This window comes from Zonotrichia leucophrys, chromosome 2, assembly GCF_028769735.1.
Source record: "Zonotrichia leucophrys gambelii isolate GWCS_2022_RI chromosome 2, RI_Zleu_2.0, whole genome shotgun sequence".
In the NCBI taxonomy this organism is placed as follows: Eukaryota; Metazoa; Chordata; class Aves; order Passeriformes; family Passerellidae; genus Zonotrichia; species Zonotrichia leucophrys.
The window spans coordinates 48,400,745-48,418,675 of record NC_088171.1 but is presented as its reverse complement, the minus strand read 5'-3'; the positions used below and the strand labels follow the sequence as shown (position 1 = coordinate 48,418,675).

Genomic DNA, 17,931 nt, shown 5'->3' with positions numbered 1-17,931 from the left:
GATGCCCCGGAAACCCAAATCTCTGGAGTAGCCTTCTCTTATGGCCTTGCTCTTGAGGCTTGGAAGACCTTCCCAGACTCTGGATTAGACTCAGGTAGAAGACATTTAACAGGGAGTGGCATTTGTTGTACACGGAGATTAATCTACCTCTATTTACCATGGCACATGAAGTGGACTGCTGTTATTAGTGCAATATAGAAATACTGAGGGATTTTTAAGAAGGGCTTTAATTTTTTTAATCTTTTGGTCAAACAAATGGAGGTAAGGGTTCCTGAAAAAGGAATGTATCCTCATTTTTTTCCATCTAAAATTCTTAACACCATAATAATAGTATGTGAGTGCCTCATGGTTTGTCTGAAGCTGTCTTTTTAATATAAATGCATGAACTTGATTTTTCTCCTCATTTTGCAGTTTCAGTAACAGAAAGGAAAGGATGAATTGAATGAACCGTAACTGCCATACGGTTCCTTTGCTTACTGCACTGGTGGCTTAGGAATCTTTTCTTTCTCTCCAGTGTTGCTTCCTTTCTTCTAATGATCTCTCCTTCCTTACATTGTCAGAGGTCAGGACAGAGTTTTTGTCAACCCTTTGGGCATAAAGATATCTTAGTGGTGGATTTCATCACCTGAACAGGACAGGAAATACCCAGTGTAGAGTTTGTTGCGTGAAGATTCAGGTCACTGTCTGTGGGTGCCAGATGCATTTTTGGAGGTTTCGTAAAAGCTGTCTCAGATTTTCACCTTGTTTTGGAGAGGTACAATATATGGTGCTGGAAAGCAAAATACAGTACTTTGGCAGTAGTCCTGTCTTCTGCTGGTCAGTTACTTAAACTTGAAATGGGACTAAGGTGTACTATTTGTTGGAGCAAGTCCAAAAGAGGGAAGATCATGAGGAGGCTGGAGCACCTCTCCTGTGAAAACAGGCTTGAGAGAGTTGTGGTTGTTCAGCCAGGAGAAGGGATGGCTCCAGGAAGACCTTAGAGCACTTTCCTTAGCTGGAGACGGACTTGTTACAAGGGCATGGGGTGACAGGACAAGGCATAATGTCCTCAAAGCTAAAGGGAATTTGTTTAGATTAGTTATTAGGAAGAAATTCTTTGCTATGAGAGTAATGAGGCTCTGGGACAGATGGACAGATGGATGCACCATCCTTGGCAGTGTTCAAGGCCAGACTGGATGGAACTTCAAGCAACCAGCACTCATAAAAGCTACCCCTGCCCATGCCAGGGAGGTTGGAACTACGTGATGGATCTTTTAGCCTATGACTGTGTGATTTGGGCACACAGAGAGTGCACCTCCTTAGCATGCATACAAGCGAGTACTCGTGGCGTGTGTGCACACGCATACGTGTGTCCTGACGTGTTTGCACAGGGAGAAAGTCACCGTGTACACGGCTCTGTCTGCGTGTACTTTCCCAGCATGTCTGAAAAGAGAGAGCAAACTCACAATCAAATAAGCAACGCGAGCAGAGGGAGAAAATATGAGATTGCCGTTGATTATGAGCCTGGCAGCAGATGTGCTACACAAATCCAGCCCGCTGCATCCAGGCTGTTTCCATGGCGATGGAGCGAGTAATTGTGGAGCTCCGGCGCGCTCCCCCGCGGCCCCCGCCAAGGTGGACGCGGATGCCGGGGTCCCCATCCGCGTTTCCTTCGGGTGAGCGCCGGGCTCTGAGGCAAAACGAGCGGGCGGCGCGGGGGGAGCCCCGGAGACGGGGATCTCTGCTCCTCTCATCCCCGCCGTGCGATGGCAGGATGCGAGGGAAGCGGCGCTCTTCCTCGGAAATGGGCTCTCCCGAGATGCTAAATAAGCGGGCAGGAGTTTCCCTGCCGCGGGAGTGGGCTGCCATTGGCTGCCGCCGCCCGCCCGTGCCAATGGGAGCCCGCCGGGCGCCCGGCACATAAGCGGAGCTGGGCGCGGGTAGCGGAGCGCGGCCGCGGGGCAGCGCCGGTCCGAGCCCGCCCGCCGCCCATGGCCGCGCCCGGAGCGCGCCCCCGCCGCGGAGCGCCCGCCGCTGCCCGCCGTGCGCGCGGAGCCGCCCGCCGCGGGCTGCATTAAGTCATCCGCTCGCTGCCGTGTGGGAGGTGAATTTGTCATCGGCAACGATGGAGCTACGAGATCTCTGTAAGTAAAGCCGTGCACTTTATCCTGCCGTTTCAGCCCGGGCGCGGAGCGATTGGTGGTGTCGAGGCATGGCAAAAAGCGAATTAGTGGCAACTGTATATACACCGAGGGATTCCTCGGTTTTGTGTCTTGTGTAGCGAGATGCGCTCTTCCGAATGGTCTCGGGCATCGGACAAACTAGTTAGCTGTTTGCATTGCCTTGGGTGTTTTTTTTAGCCTAATTGAGGTTAGTCTGTGGAAGGATGCTGTGTTTTTCGGGGTATTTCTGATCACCCCTGTGTTTGAAAAGGGAAGAAAACCACATGGAGCAGAATGTTGCAGGCACAAAAGTCTGAGGTGCCCACATGAAGTCGCCAGTATTTCTGATGTCAGTATAATAATAACAGGTATGTTATTACAGTAATTTGTCAAATGCCAGTTCAGACCCTGAGCCAAGAAAACACGAGTTGCTCATCATTCATCACTGTGTTCAGCATAAAAATGTCATTGCTTTTCCTACCCCTCCTGTACCTTTTCTCTTTTTCTCAAATTGGTTTATTCTTCTTTGAAGGCTTTTTAAACTACATTTAATTCAAAAGCTTTCCTATTTGTTTATGAAACCTGTGAGTACATGAAAAGTATGAAGAGTTTCCTTTTTCACCATTGTGGGGCATGTGTTAGAAGTTGATTTCTTTGCCTCTTGGGACTCTGCTTTTGATTCTGTAAAGCAGAAACAGTATATTTAGAAAGAGGAGGGAAGTGTGTGTGCAAATCTGTCCCTCTGCAGCCCTCTGGGGTTACCTACACCAGCCATGAATTTGGCTCAGCGTTGTTCATGTTTTATCGTGACAGGGAGCTTTGCTGCATGAAGCTCATGGTTGTCTCTGCTTAACCCTCTCAGAGACTGTAGTCATCTTATCTGGTTTGTGAAAATACATAGGAGAAATGGCAGACATCGAAAAAAATTTTTGTTTTTTTTCACCCTGTTCCTGAGCTTGTCAAGTGTATCAGGTATTTTATAGTAACCCAAACCAGGTGCAAACATTGTATGAAGCTGGTTGCATTTTAGGGATCCATTTTTGGTGTCTTGTGTTCATTTTAGAACTTAACACACAGCTTCATTTCCCAGCATTAGGAACTGCTGAGGAGTCACATTGCTGCCTGGGAATCTCAGGCTGAGGGTGTAAATTTCCTTAGATTTGGTTTAACTGGTCAGCTTTGCTTTTGCCCTGCAAGTTGTGGCAGGAAGGTGTGTACATGGAGCTTATCCCTCCAGTTAAAGGACACAGCATTGCCTCAGAGTTGATGCCAAAAAAGAATATGTCTGTGTTTTGAAGAGCTACTGGATCAATATAATTTTTTTAAAAATACAGAACACAGAATTCAGTGCATCAATACAGGGAGAGTGTCTATTGGTGTGTGTAATACTACTCCTCTGTGTAGTTTTGAGTGTTTAACCTGATGTATAACAAATTCAGGAGGGACCCCTTATTAAGCTTGACTTATTGCTTTTTCTGAAGACACAAATATAAGTCACTCTTCTCTGTATTTCCCAGGGGTGTTTGGGTCACCTTTTATTGAAATGATGGCCCCAGGCATCCTATGGCACTGGGCTTAGAAAAAAAAGCATTTTTCTAAGGTATGCAAGAAAGAGATAACTGTTAGCTATTATTGCAATTCTTATTTTTGTTCAGCAGCGATGAAAGTGCCAGGAATGAATAATTTTTTTTTAAATGAGGAAGGTATTTTGTTGCTATGTCACCCTCCCCAGGGTCTTGTATCATTCATTTGTATTTACTTAGCACTGGTATAGCTGAAAATCCCATTGCGTATGGCAATCTGGGCAAAGAGATGTGCCCACTCCCCATCTTGAAGGTGGATGCTTTGATCTAGGCTAAGATATTCCACAAAAATCTGTGAGAAAGCTTGGACCCTTGCACACCTGGGCATGGGTTGTTCTTGGCTGATCATTTTGAACACCTTTGGGATGCATCAAAATGAAGCTTAATTGCACCTTTGAGGGTTTTTTATTCCATACCTTCTGCCTTCTGCTTTATTTTATGATTACTGATGTGAAAGCGTAGGAGAACATTGTCTTTTAAGGGGACTGCAACTCTTAAGATGATATTTGAATTCTTGTTAGCACTCCAGGGATGTAGTTCAAACAACATAAACCTCTCAAGTTTAGTCGCCAGTGCTAGGCAAACACTGCCTGTGATGGAGTTCCTCTCTCTCCCATAACCTTGTTTGAAGGGATTTTTTCACTTGTCTATCCCTGTGCATTAGCAGATAAAAGGAGGGGACTGGGGAGGGAGGGAGACAGAGAGACAGCCTATAACTGCTAAGCACTGGATCAGCCTGTCTGAGGGCTTCCAGCCCCAGCGATGCCTGAGGTGGAAAAACTCGTGTTGCAGTCCAAGCCGTGCTTGCATTGGATTTTTGACCTGATGGTGCAGAGAACTGTTGCTCGTCGTTAGTGCTTGGGGATGATCTACGTGGGAGAGGCATTTCAGATTCCCAGGCTATAAGAGTTCCAGCAACAGAGGAGTGAGTAGGCTTCAGTGAGAGCTGTGGCATGCTGGCAGCAGTTGGGAGGATGCAGAAGCTGAAAAAAAAATGCTATCTTGGGGTAGCTTTAATTGGTTGCATTGGAAAACACTTGGTTTGATGGGCTCATATGTCTTCTAAAATGCTTGGTGCCAGACCAAATTGGCATAGCTCCATTGACTTACACGAGATGCCACCAGGCATTGATCTGATCTTCAGTCTTATGCTTATATTTTTCTTGGAACAGTGAGATTTTCACAAAGGCAGCAGGTTATTTTTTTTCTTTCTATTTGCCTCAATGATGGTAAATTGAAAACTGAAATGGAATAGGCATCCCAGAGGCTTTGTTTTGTTTCTGTGGGCTTTAAGCTTAATGGGTTATCTTTTATCTGCTTGTAGAGCTTTATACCCATATGTCAAACTATACTGGAAGCATAGAGCAGAAATTCTGGTCTGAGCTTTGTGTGTGTTGAGAGATATTAAATTTGAATATTTCATTATTTTCCTGGATTTTAACCCTCCTTCAGTTACAAAAACTCTGGTGGTCATTTGTGTTCTAGGTAAACAGATGCTGGAGCCACCAGTCTTCAGTTTTGCCTCAGTTGTATATGGTTTTCACCCCATTGTTCAAGTGAGTTGGCACAAATTTTTACACACAGGTGTAAAAAAGGTGGCTCGATATGTTCACCTCCAAATGAATAGAAGACAGTTGTAACTCCAAGTAAGACTAACCACACAAATATCCACAGTTCCTTATTTTTGTGTCTGAAAAAAAAACAAACCACTTTTTTAGGAGAAAAGCCTTCTCCGTGCTAAGCCTTGGTTTACATGGAACATCATGCCATGGAAAATTCTCGCTCCTTGTTCAGTGCATACACACTCACATCTCCAATGGCACATGCACACAACAAAGCAAGACCAAGCACAGAATAAAAATGGAACAGCAGTAAAACATAGACTTGTGAAATGTGAAAAGCCCATTGATTTGCTTGACACCCATTTTGTTCTACATTGTGCAGTGCTAATCTGAAAATTCCTGTGCATCACAAAAACTTTTCAGAACAATAAGAACTGTCAATTCCAGCAGATTTTACAGACCTGTCATTATCCTTCTTGTCTTGAAGCACTAAGTGGCATATAGAGGGATTTTTGGCAGGAGTTCAGGACTACTCTCATGAAGAGGAGTCGTGTGCTACTACCTCATGGATATTATCATTTGAAGCTAGAGTTCAGCCCAGCACAGGCTCCTGGAAGCATGTCTTTCCCCATCCGAGTGTGCTGCCCTTATGGATCTCACTTATTTTGTCTCTTCAAAAACCAACTAAAAACCACTGCTTTTTACTGTTCTCAGATGCAAAAATGTAAAAGAAAAAAACTGTACATTCCCTCTATATTTTGACTTGATATCTTCCAGAAAACTAGAACAATTTCATGAAATCATACCCCCCCTCCACCTGCTGCTTCTTCAGAAAAGAAAAGTGGAGACAGCAGCAGTGATGGCCACAAGCAGAAGTTTTTATTAACTCCCTTTTTCTTGAGATTGTATTGCTGGTACTTCCTTCTCTTGGAGTATCTGTTAAGAAAATGCTCACACACCCCACATTCCCCTTCATTAGGAACTACAGTCCCCCTTAGACACATGCCTCTGTGAGGAGAAGCATAATGAAGGGAGGAAACATTGACTTTGTGTCAGAGGAATTCAATTTTAAGTTCTTTATCAGAGGCCATGTAACTTGAAAGTGTTTTGTCTTCCATACTTACACTTTCCAGTGTAGCATCATCTGCATACATACCTCACCCAAATTAAATAAAGTTTCAGTACAGTCAGGGTCATGACAGTCACTCTGAATATGAAAATATTCATTCAGTTATGCATCCTTTGTTTTGGTGACTTGCAGAATCCATTCATGTTGCAATAAGCATCAGCATTTTTAAAAGTCTGAAGAGCACAGATGCATTTTTTGTGGACTTTACAAAATTCTAGCAGGTTTTGCTACCTAGGAATTAAGTGGTTTCAAAAAAGCATGTGAAAATCAGACCTCAGAAGACATGCATGACCTTCATTTAAACTAGAACTTTGATTAGCTCAATCTTGGGTGTTTTAAACTCTTCTGTAATGCACAAAAGCAATCTTGTAATAGGGTGAAAAAGGAGATCTTCTTATTAATGCTAGCCCACTGTCAAATTAATACATCAAATAGCATGCTCTTATCCTGAATCACTGGACTGCTTTTATCAGAGCTTTTGATGTGGCAAAGAAAGTGCTTGTTCCATAGTTACAAACCCAACTCTCTCAGTCTTCCCTTCTCTTTGAACTTCAGTTTTCTTAAGACTTGGAATATCGTGATACAGAGAGCAGCATTCAAAGCTAGGTATTTCAAGACTCACATCCAGAGGCATATTAGAAGCCACACAAAGGGATTTTCTGTAAGTGTGGTTTTCAAATATAGGTAACCTTCTGGCTTGACCTCTGGATCCACTCCCAGTCTGCATTTCAGGAAAAAGAATCTACCCACATACAGTTATCTCCAGCAAGATCAAAGCTGTCATTGTATTCTGACACCTGTGAGAAAGAAATGGAAATATTTTAAAAAGTGGGGGAAATTGTGAAAAGATTTGAATGAGTTCACATTTCTGAAAGACATGAACCCACGGATCTTGGAAGTGAAAGGAAGACTTTCAGGATAGCTGCAGAATGTTTCTTTATTTGTTAGCTTCACCAAGTTAATTAAACAGATTTGAAAACATAAACAAAAATAGATTTTCTAGATCCCTACAAATATAGCTCGGCAAGTGTTTTGCCATGAAAGTTAATAAGGTTCTAACTTTAGACTGGGGTTTCTGTTTGGTGCCTAACAGAAGCCACTGCAAAGGATGGTGTTATTCCATTCTACCTTTGAAGCCCCTTGTCATCCCAGGCCCCCAGCCAGGTAATAATTAGCATTGACTCCATGATTCTCAGCAGGCTGATCAATCACTTTATTATTATCCTATACTCAATAAGAAACCCATTGCCCTTACAGACACTCACGACACACGTGGACCCAACTGGTCCTTCCATCCAAACACCATTACCACTGGCCAATTAAGAAACCACCCTTCGGTAAACAAATCTCCATAACACATCCCACGTGTTCAACAGGTGCAGCAAGTGAAGATAAGAATTGTTTATCATTCTTTTCTCTGATCTTCTCACAGCCTTCCCCAGGACAATGCCTGGGAAAGTTGTGCCTGTTGCTTTGTGTGGCCAGACAGCTGCTGCCACAGCCCCTCTTCCAGGTGTGGTGTGTTTCCCAGTTTCCACACTGTAAGTTGTCATAGATTTATCCCAGCTCTGGTAGACCTCCTGAAGGACTGGCAAGAAGGTATCTGCAGATTGAGAAATACAGCTCTGTTTGTCTTCTTGTATTTCCTACTGTCCTGCATGAAAGCACCAGAAGGGCTTTGCAGAGCTTGTCCTTCCTCCATGTGGATGGATCATCAGCAAAAGGCGCAGCAGAGTCAAGGTGTGCCTTTTGCTGCACTGCTCCTTTGCCTCAGCACAACCAGCCTTGGCAGAGCCCTTGGCTTTCAGCCAGCTGGGATGTGCCAGAAGGTGCTGGAGCTAAAGCTTTGAGTGCCCTACAAGCTATCACTTCCCCATCAGATAATTCAGCGTGGTGCTGAGGAATGTTGTGGGTAGAAGATCCTTGTCCTGCAAGGAAGCTACCTCACAGTTCCTGTGCTCAGCACAAGGGGTTGGAATGTATCTGTGGCCACAAGGAAGGGAAGGACTGTGGATCAAGCAAACTTCTCTCCTGATCCCCACTGTGCCCTCACAAGGAGCCTTCTGCTCTGTCCCTCCCCAAACTCACCTTTGGAGGCTGGAATTAAGCCACTTGGCCAACAGAAGCTCGTCTCAGCTTTCAGAAAGGGGAGCCTCCCTGATTTGAGATTCCTCAGGGTCATGCTTAGGAGTAGCTACTGGTGCAAAGAGATACAGAATGTCTGTGAAACCTCTCACTTTTACAGGACCGGTTCCTTTGGTGCATGGAGTAGTAAATAAGCAAAGGCTTGAGTTAGGAACACCTCTGATGTTCTGTAACAGCGCTGAGGAGCTGGGTTATATTTATATGTTAATAGTTGGTCTTGAATTTTTCTGCCTTTAAATGCTACTATAACCCAGTTTAATATTTAATAGAAGAGTGGAAAGTCTATTCACAGCAGTTTCACAAGCAAATTCCTTTGTTCCCACTTCCCAACTTACCTTTTAAAATCCCCTATTCAAATTACCCCCCTATCTCAAACAGCAACACGGTGTTTTGCCATTATGCTTAGAATGTCATAAGTTTCATTTTCAATGGCAAGTGAAATTATGCTCATTTTCGTTGGTACTGAAAAGGTACAAGTGAGTCTTAAAATAAGTTCTGGTTTTTCATGCATGAAATTATGTATCCGTTCACCTCTGCATGCAGGATTTCCATCATTGTACAGTCATGGGCATCTACTCCAGAATGAACTTTGCACCAATCACAATAACAATTTTTGTTGCTAAAGGTTCTAGCCCAGTGGATTTCAAGGCTTTGAATTTGTATTACAAATTTAAGGTATAAGCAAGAAACTTTGACTAGGAATGTCTCTGGTGGAGTAAATATCAAGCATTTCAGGTATACAGTTCTATATATTTCAGGTATACAGTTCTGGCCATAAACGTTTATCATTGACCTGGTAAGATAAACAGTTGCTGGATTATGTTCCTTTTTTTATTTTTCTTTTTTTTAGGACTTTCTGTCAGGTTTCAACAAAGGATAAAAGAGACACCTTTCTAATTTTGTTAGATGTTATTGGGTACTAGTAACTGGATGAAATTTGAGTTTTTTCAGCTGGAGAGATGAATGACAGATTTGTGATGTGAAAAGTATAGGAAAGTCCCCCAGCTAATTCTGTGACTTTCAACTTAAGCACCAGAGCTCAGTTGCTGATTGTCCCAGAAGTTTGCCTGAACTATGATTTAAAGATTGTATTGCACCAAAATCCCAGAGGTTATTGCAGTTTGCAGCAGATAATCACAGTGTGTGGTTCTTGTGATTGTGAAGAAATGTGCACATTTCATCATGATCTCCTGCACAGGCAGACACCTGGGCCCGAATCCAGATCCTTTTAGATCATGCCCTCAATCTGGTGTTCTCATCACTGCCTCTGCATCATTGCTGCTGGCAAACCATTTAACCTAGCAAGGGTATTGTGCATCCCTGATGCCACAGCCTGTTTGTAGCACCTACATGTTGCCAGTGCCACAGAGCACCTGTAAAAAAGCGAACACGGCAGGTTGTGGGTCACTTTTGGGGCAGAGCACAGTGGTCCTGCCTCACAATTCCGGTCCCCTCAGCATTATCCATCACTTACATGACCATGGTCAGGGTGCAAACTCAGGAGCTGCTTAAAAAGAGCACCAGTCCAGAAAGCAAAACCTTGGCTGTGTTGAAACAAGTGCTAGAAGTCGCTTTTTTTTTAGGCTGGTCCCCAGAATTAAGGGGTTGAATTCCTCCTGGGCTGAAGTGGTCAAATTGCACCATGAAGTCAGTCAAAAGGCATCTCCTCCTAAAGAAAATGAAAGATGTCAGAGAGCCCTGTGTGAGTCAGCCGTAAAACAAGTAACAATTTTGATTGCTGATATACAAAAAAGACTGTTCCACCAGGGATAACAGCTTGTTACTTGCTTTGCTCTCAGGATGCAAGAGAGAAAGGAAGAGAAAGTGCGTACTTGTAGCCAAGTTGACTGCTACAGTCCAGCAGCACAGTCAATCAAATTGTTTCATCCTTCCAAGTCACTCTGTAATGTCACTGATTTATCTTGCTGCCATGCAATTGTGCCCTGTTGATAATTCCAGTTTTGTCAAGAGATGACAGAGATTTTGCAGAAAACCTGCAAGCTACTCTTACCAAACAGTAGGAGAGCAAAGTAAGATTTCCTCCTTTTCATTGATGCCTATAAATAGTTCATGCTAACCTTAACAGCCTTGGAGATGTAGGGAACTTTTTTTAGAAAAAGAATCCATTATTTTTAAAACTACATTGACTCAGCAGAAGTAGATGTGTGTGTTTTAGATCATGATAGGTTGACAATCAAGCCCTGCTGTGAATGCTTAGCTCTTCAATTCTGGCTGTATGTTTTACATTTATTTTAACTCTGCAGTGTATTGGCACAAGTCTTGATATTATGGCCAGAAAGGATACTGCTTAGTTACTCTATATATTTAAAAAGAAAGGTTTTATTTACAGTTTTTACAATTCAGTTCTCTGTTTCTTTGATTTTTTCCTATGTACGTGAGAGAGGACATAATTAACCAAAGCACATTTAATTTATGTCTAAGAATGTGTTGCTTAATAAGAATTTTTTGAGCTCCCTATTGTGCTGAGCAGAATTAGTCTCAGGAGCCATTATATGGACTTCAGTGGTATTACTCCAATATGCAAGTTCTATCCAAGAATTATTTGAGCTACTTTGAAAAGTGTAAGAGGTTTCTTAGAAAAGTTGAGTCCCTTGGTCTTGCAGACAGGAGGGTTTTCTCAATATGATATTAGTATGCATGCATCCAATTAGAAATTAATGGGAAATCCAGATTTATGTAGTAGGAGGAGATGACTGGGATGCTTACCATTACTGATGCAAAAAAAAAATGGTTGTCTCTGTGTGTATAGGTGTTATAAATAATTGGGGAATACATCACCTTTTTGTTAGCTCTGTAGTCCTACAAGACTTTTTACTAATACAACTCATAGGATCTTCACTGGAAATGTAAATTTCTGCAGAAGATGAAGATCTCTGTATTTCCAGGTTAGTTTTAATTTTTCATGTGATTCTAGGCAGATTTAAAAGGCAAAAAAGAGTAATTTAATACATATGCCATACTGACAAATGTATAAGTGAAACAACGTTGTAAAACAATGTAAAGATTTTAGCTACTAATCGGGTTATTTTCCTGCTGTTATCAATCTTGACAATTCTAAAAATACCATAGAGAAGTATGAATTTGAAAATAAAGAAAAATAGCAGATTTCCACTATTTTATGCATATTTTGGGGTTTGATAGAAAGGAATATTAAACTTTGTGTGTTTGACAGCAGCATTTGATCAGCTGAGATTCTATCTGCTCTGCTTTTAATCCTGTGGTATTTCAGGATCTTTAACCACCGATTTCTAAAGATGATAATCCGACCCCCTGCAGTCAGTTGTGTTGCTCTCATCAAGAGCCACGCTGGAGTTACTGGTCTTTCAGTAGAAACTGGCTTAACCTAGCAGGTGGTTAGATTTTGTTGAATTTTCTTTTAAAAGAGCTTGGTTAGTCTATTAGTTGGTTCCAGTGTCATGCTTAGATGTCATTCTTTTATTTGGGTCTTTTGAGGGTGGCCTTACTTCAGTGATGATGGAAATCATCCCTGCTTAGAAACTTCACCTCTGCCAAAGTTTCAGTTAGCATCATGAAAAAGAGCTTTCCTCTACAGGTTGTTCACTTTTTCTTACTGAACTGGCAGTCCACTGTCTCCCCCAGAGCTTTGCTTTAATATGGCTTGTCTTGCCCCAGGGTAAATAGGAGAGGACATCTCATGGTAACCACCAAAATTTCATGCAAATATCAGCATGACCTGGCTACAGCACCTCCAGTGCAGATATCCTACTCTAAATGTTCTAGATTGCTCTTAGGAGAACAAGAAGGGGAGCCAATTCTCAGACATGTGTCTCTGCAGCCTGTTTCTCATCCAGAAGCTGCTAATGAGCCTTCAGAATTAGGTGGCTGTCTTTTAAAACACTAAATCATCGCACTTTATATTCCTTTCTAGTTTATTTTAGAAAATTTAGAAAACTCGTAAGATAAAGGACTTTAGGAGTAAAAGTACCAGGATGATGCTATAAAGCCTATGGTCCTGTTTTCAGTAGTGCAAGTATCAGGAGTCAGGCTCAGATGTTTATAGATGATATCTAGTCGTTTTCCATTGACATCAGGAGACATCAGATTTGCTTCAACTTGCAGCTGGAGAGGCATAATAAATTCTCTGTTGGCCAAACTGATCACTTAACAGCTACACTCCAAGCAGGAGCAAGCTGCAGACATACCTCACACTAGAGGGCAAGTTTCCTATTCCATACAGGCTAATTTGATACATCTCTTCTGTAAATCTTTAGTATACTTACTTTAAACTAGGAAAGCTGGTAAAAGGACTTGTCTCCAAAACTCTGGAAAAGCGAAGTCAGGTTGCTCTGAGTTTTACCAGAGCAGAATAACAGCCAGAAAGTACTCAGCAAAATCCAAGGGAGGAAAGCAGGGTGCAGGTCCTTGCGGCCTTTGAGGACAAAGAAGAGTGAACATTGGGGAAAGGCAGAACAGTAAGCCAAAATTTGTTCAAGCTGGCAGTGTGTGTTGTGAAGGGAGGAGAGAACATTCATGCCATATCCAGAGTGGAAACACTAAGACCAACCTTGAGCAAGAAATTATTATTTGTATTTGGCAGGCATCCTATCTCTGAGTAGTAGGCAAGGAGAGAGCCCTGTCTCATGGTGTGGTTGATGACTACATCAGATGGACACAATCTGCCTCAGTCCTTCCATCCACCACAGAATTGGTGTACCCCTTTGAACCAAGCAAGGGAACTTCCCTCTTGGTCCTTGGCTTTCTGCCTCTGCCACCCTTGAGCAGCAGCACTGTCCTTACTTAGTGGGATATTGCAGGTGTAAAGTGTACTGAGGATTCAATGCTGTGCTTCAGAGCAGGCAAAAATAGGCTTGAACCCTTAGGGTTAAGATTTCCCTGCAAACAAGCTGCCATAATGTTTGTAGATGTGAGCCTATTTTATTAGCCAAGGATGCTTTTGTAGTTAAAATACCGCAATTCTAGTTTCTTACAGGAGATGTGAATTTCCTTTGACACAAGTGGTTTTGTAGAGGAGCAGGAGTAGCCAACACTGTGTACTAACCCTGAAACACTGTGTGATAACCCTGAAATTGTTTCTTGTGTTCTGTCAACTTATTTCTGGCTCACTGCATCCAAATGGGGGCTTTCTTCAAAACTCAGTTTTACCACTGTTAGAGCCAAATTTGGGTCTGAAAGGGCTAAAATTTGGGTAAGCAGACTATATAACGTGTGAAAATAAATGATAGGCCATGGCTGGGCACTGTCAAGGTTTAAACTAGACCAGTGATGCCAGTTGTTTGTTGAGAGATGTTGGATCAAATAAAAGTTCCAGGTCATGGGTTACTTGGCTGTTACAGGGTTGGAGTGTCCCCAGTGTCTCCTCCTGCTGTGCACATTTCCTTTCTTGGAGCAAGATGCAGGCCTGCTGTGTGATGGGAAGAAGTGCAAGTTGGCTTATTGGTGAGGAAGGAAGGAGGGAACCCTGAAGGAAAGGAGAGGGAGGGAAGAAGAGAGAACAGGCCATATTGGTTTGGACACCATAGGTAGGTCACCTTCAATTAGGTATCTATTACAGAGGTATTTTCTACCTTGTTTCTATAAGTGCTGGGATTGGGAAAAGTATTTGAGTAACTTCAGTATCATTTATATTTTCCAGTGCTTCCATTTACATTGGGATGTTTTAGTTCATCAAAACAGATAAAAAGGCAATGTGGCATCTGCACCGTGCTGCCGAAAAACCAATCCTCTTAAAGGAAGAAAAGTTCAGAAATATAAATAGCTACTAAAAATATGTCCCTGATCTTAAAAAATGCTGAGTCCTAGGATGTTTCTGCTCTTAATGCTTTGTCTTTCCACCCTTTTTTTCTTTTTCTAGCTTGGTAGTGGCAGCCCATACAATTATGAGCTACTGCACAATTTTACACCTAAGGTACACAGTCACATTTAGAATCTGACAGTGTTCTCCTTCTGGAATAGGAACACTGCTTGCAGCCCACAGCTGAAACAATTAGCTTCATTAAGAAAAAAAAAATGTTCTCTGGCTTACAGATACATTTTTAGAATTAGTTAAAATGAAGCAAAAGAAAAAATTTCAAGTAGACAGGTGAACAAGCCTCAGTGCTTCAGGCTTCTCTTAGGGTTTTCAGAATCTTAGGGTTTTAAGAATATAAATTATTTAAATTAAAAGCTATTAAGAATATATAATAGAAGAAAGGCTCTGACAACAGCAGATGGAGCAGAATAGAAATTGTGATGTTATTATATGTACCTGCTTACACTAAAAACAGCAGCTGTAAGGAGGAATTTGAACTAAACTCTACAAACATGTATTCTTATAGCTCTTATTAATGGGTTGTTCTGTTTCTCTCCCAGTTTCTCTTGACCCTTTTCTGAGGGTTAAATTAATCCCTTGTGCAGCTCAGCTGAGGATAATGAAGTTGTCCCAGGGTACAAATGTAGCCTTTGGGTTTGACCTACAGAAGGCTGAGCTTCTATTCCTCACTGTGTTTTCAGGCAGTTTTATTTATGTTGGATTAATTAAAAACACCCTCTCCATTCCCCAGGCTTATGTGCTCTCCTGTGCAGGAATAAAGGAAGTTCCAGAGTCTGACCTCTCTCAGCCCATCCATGTTGATACAGAGACAGTATAAAACTGCTAATGAGGGGATCTTAATGACCCTGGTCAAGCTTGTGAGCAAAAAGGCTCACGTTCTGATACAACTGGTATGGGCATGGTTTATGATGTAAGGAACAGTTTGGATTCCTTTTTGGAGTCACAGGCACAGCTCACATTTGGCCAGTAAGGCAGAGCCTTTTTTTCTGTAGGTGAATGTGAGACATTAAACCATATGGTCATCTGGAATCTGATACAGGGCAGGCAGACTGAAATAAATGCCTGTTCTAGTTCCTATATATTATATTTTTAATAGGTCTCAAAACAGGTTATTTATCTTTAATATTCTAAATACATCAGTGTCCATGAATAGTACCAGTTTGGGGTCCAAAACCTGTTTTTTTAATCCAGTGTGAGAGACAGACTGAAATCTGGTCCAAACTCACCCCATTATTCTGACAATTTTGACTGCAGTAAATTTCCTCTCCCTCTTTCTCTCTCTCTCTCCCTCTCTCTCTCTCCTTCTCTCTCTCTCCTTCTCTCTTTCTTCCCTCTCTCATCCTTCTTTCTAACATGCCAGTGTGCAGATAACACATAGTGGCCAAGTGGAGGCTGGTACTTAGCTCTGAGATGTCAAAATAGACTTGAAGGAGAAATTGCCATCATGAGATCACAGCAAGAAAGTATCTGGTTTCTATGCCACAGTGCCTCAAAGGCTAAGTGGAGCCAGTCAAATCCACCTCTCCCATCTTCTTTTTCTTATCTAGCCCTCTAAATTGTCTGTAAATTGCTGTTGAAGCTTGATTTAAAATAGCCCATGCATAGTAGTTGATACCTTCATAAATCAGGAGACTTGCACATCTGTCTTAGCATGAGCTTTTCAGTTCAGTGTTCAGTAGAGCAGAGACAGAAAGGGTTTTTTGGTCATGGATAACAGTGGATAGCTTCTGACAACTTGGAAATCTCTAGAGGTATAGGGTATAGAGATTTCACTGCACTGAAATCTCAGAAATGGTAAGTTTTTCCTTGTGGTCATAACCAACCTGTGAACAGCAAAAGGGAATTTACAGATGGTGTTTAACAGATGCCACTGATGTTTCTGATGGCCAGGATGTGTTGGGTGCTACATGTAAGTGTTTGATTACTTGGCTAAGATCTGTCAAGATGGTATTTTCAGACCAAAGAAACAGTGGTGGCTAAGACTTCTTTCAAGGTCTGTAGTTGTGTTGGATTTGTTTTGCACTGATTCTAGAGAATACTGATTAGTATAAATCATCTTGCATTGCAACACTTGACCAAGGCCTGTAATCATGTCACTACTTCATCTGTGCCTGATTGAGAAGTCCCCAGATTAAGCAGACTACTTATGGTGAGAAGTCCCCTGTTTGCCAGCTGGGAGTTTGAAACCAGCTGCATTCTGAAATCTGAAAGAGAGAAAGAATCCATGAACTGCTTTGTAAAATGGTCTCTTCCTCATTACCCTAATCACGCAAGTATGCTGAGGGCTGAAATTAGGTTTTTTTCCTTTTTTTTCTTTTAAATCAGACTCAGGAGGGAAAGACTAATGACCACTGAACTGAAAAGGATCACTTGGGTCATCCTGGTCCCATTCCTGGGACTCAATAATAGACACTGGAGCAGGGGACACCATTAAACGTCTATTCCATCTGCCTTGCTGCATGCTTCAGGACACAACATTTCCCAATGCCCTCTAAGCCACGTGGATCCTCTTGGAGAACTGAGTGCCTCTGTTATGTGCCACAGTATAAATCAAGTCAATTACTTATCTCAGGTTTTCTTTCCTTAAATGAAATAGTATTTGAAAATTGCATTCTGAGGTAATTCAGGAGAAAGCAAAAGCGCCCAACATTTTCAGTTGCCCTCCTGGATCTTGTAGCCCAAAGTGGCAGTGGTTCAAACCCTGAGTGGCAGCAACGTATGCAGGAGAGATATTGATACTATCTGTAGCATTAGTTTCCTCTGTTTATTCTCTTAGATGTGGTAGTTGCCAGTCTTCAGTGCTGGGGAGTAAGACAAAAGGAGAATGAACACGTGGAAGGATTAAATTATGTGTCCAAGGTCATATAAAGCGATCTGTAGCAGTCAGCAATTAATATACGCTACCTAAATGTTAGTACAGTTCATAAATTAAAGGGATGGCCTTCTTTCAGTTTGGGGATTTTTTGTATGTAAAGTGAGAAATGAACCTTCATATTGTGGTGCTTGTCAAGTTTTTAGCTAACATTCAGTGAAGTAGTGCACATTGCTAATATTGTGCTATCTGTGGTTAATGAGAATTTCTGGGTATTCATGGATGTTGTGAGCTCCAGTCCATTCAGCCACCATTTTCCCATTACCCTTTCCTTAAGACTGCTCTTCTTTTGATGGGGTGCTCTTATTGCTGTGAGATCTGTCAGAGCTTAACAAAGGAAGCATGGCTTCACCAGCAAACACTTGGGATAGGGGCACTGTTGGCTTTCTGGCAGGATAGAACAAACATTTATTTAATCAACATGGAGCAATAGCACAGTGGTCGCTAGACTACATCTGGCAAAGCACAATAGAACTATTGATATTACAAACATAAAACTTGGTTAATAATGAAGTGCAATGAAGAGTACCATGCTCTGGCTATGGATAAATCTGAGTGCAGGAGAACTCTGTGCCCTGGAGGTTCCGTACTATGCTTCAGATGCTTATGTTAAGGAAAAGAATTATGCATTTGTGGATATAGTGCACATATGACAAGAGCATTTGTCACCAGTAGATTGAATTTGTG

At 42.0% G+C, this 17,931-nt stretch overlaps 1 protein-coding gene across 5 annotated transcripts in view; it reads left to right on the top strand.

The window, feature by feature from the left end:
• The window catches only part of ELMO1 (engulfment and cell motility 1), a 303,547-nt gene that overhangs the window by 220,179 nt on the left and 65,437 nt on the right, over positions 1-17,931 (top strand). The window contains exon 1 of one of the 5 annotated variants that reach the window (XM_064704903.1): positions 1,987-2,123. The exons of the other annotated variants lie outside the window; for them this stretch is intronic. The gene's annotated coding sequence lies outside the window, so the exon portion shown is untranslated. Of the gene's footprint in view, positions 1-1,986; positions 2,124-17,931 lie in introns of those variants that run through there. 5 annotated transcript variants of the gene reach the window in all.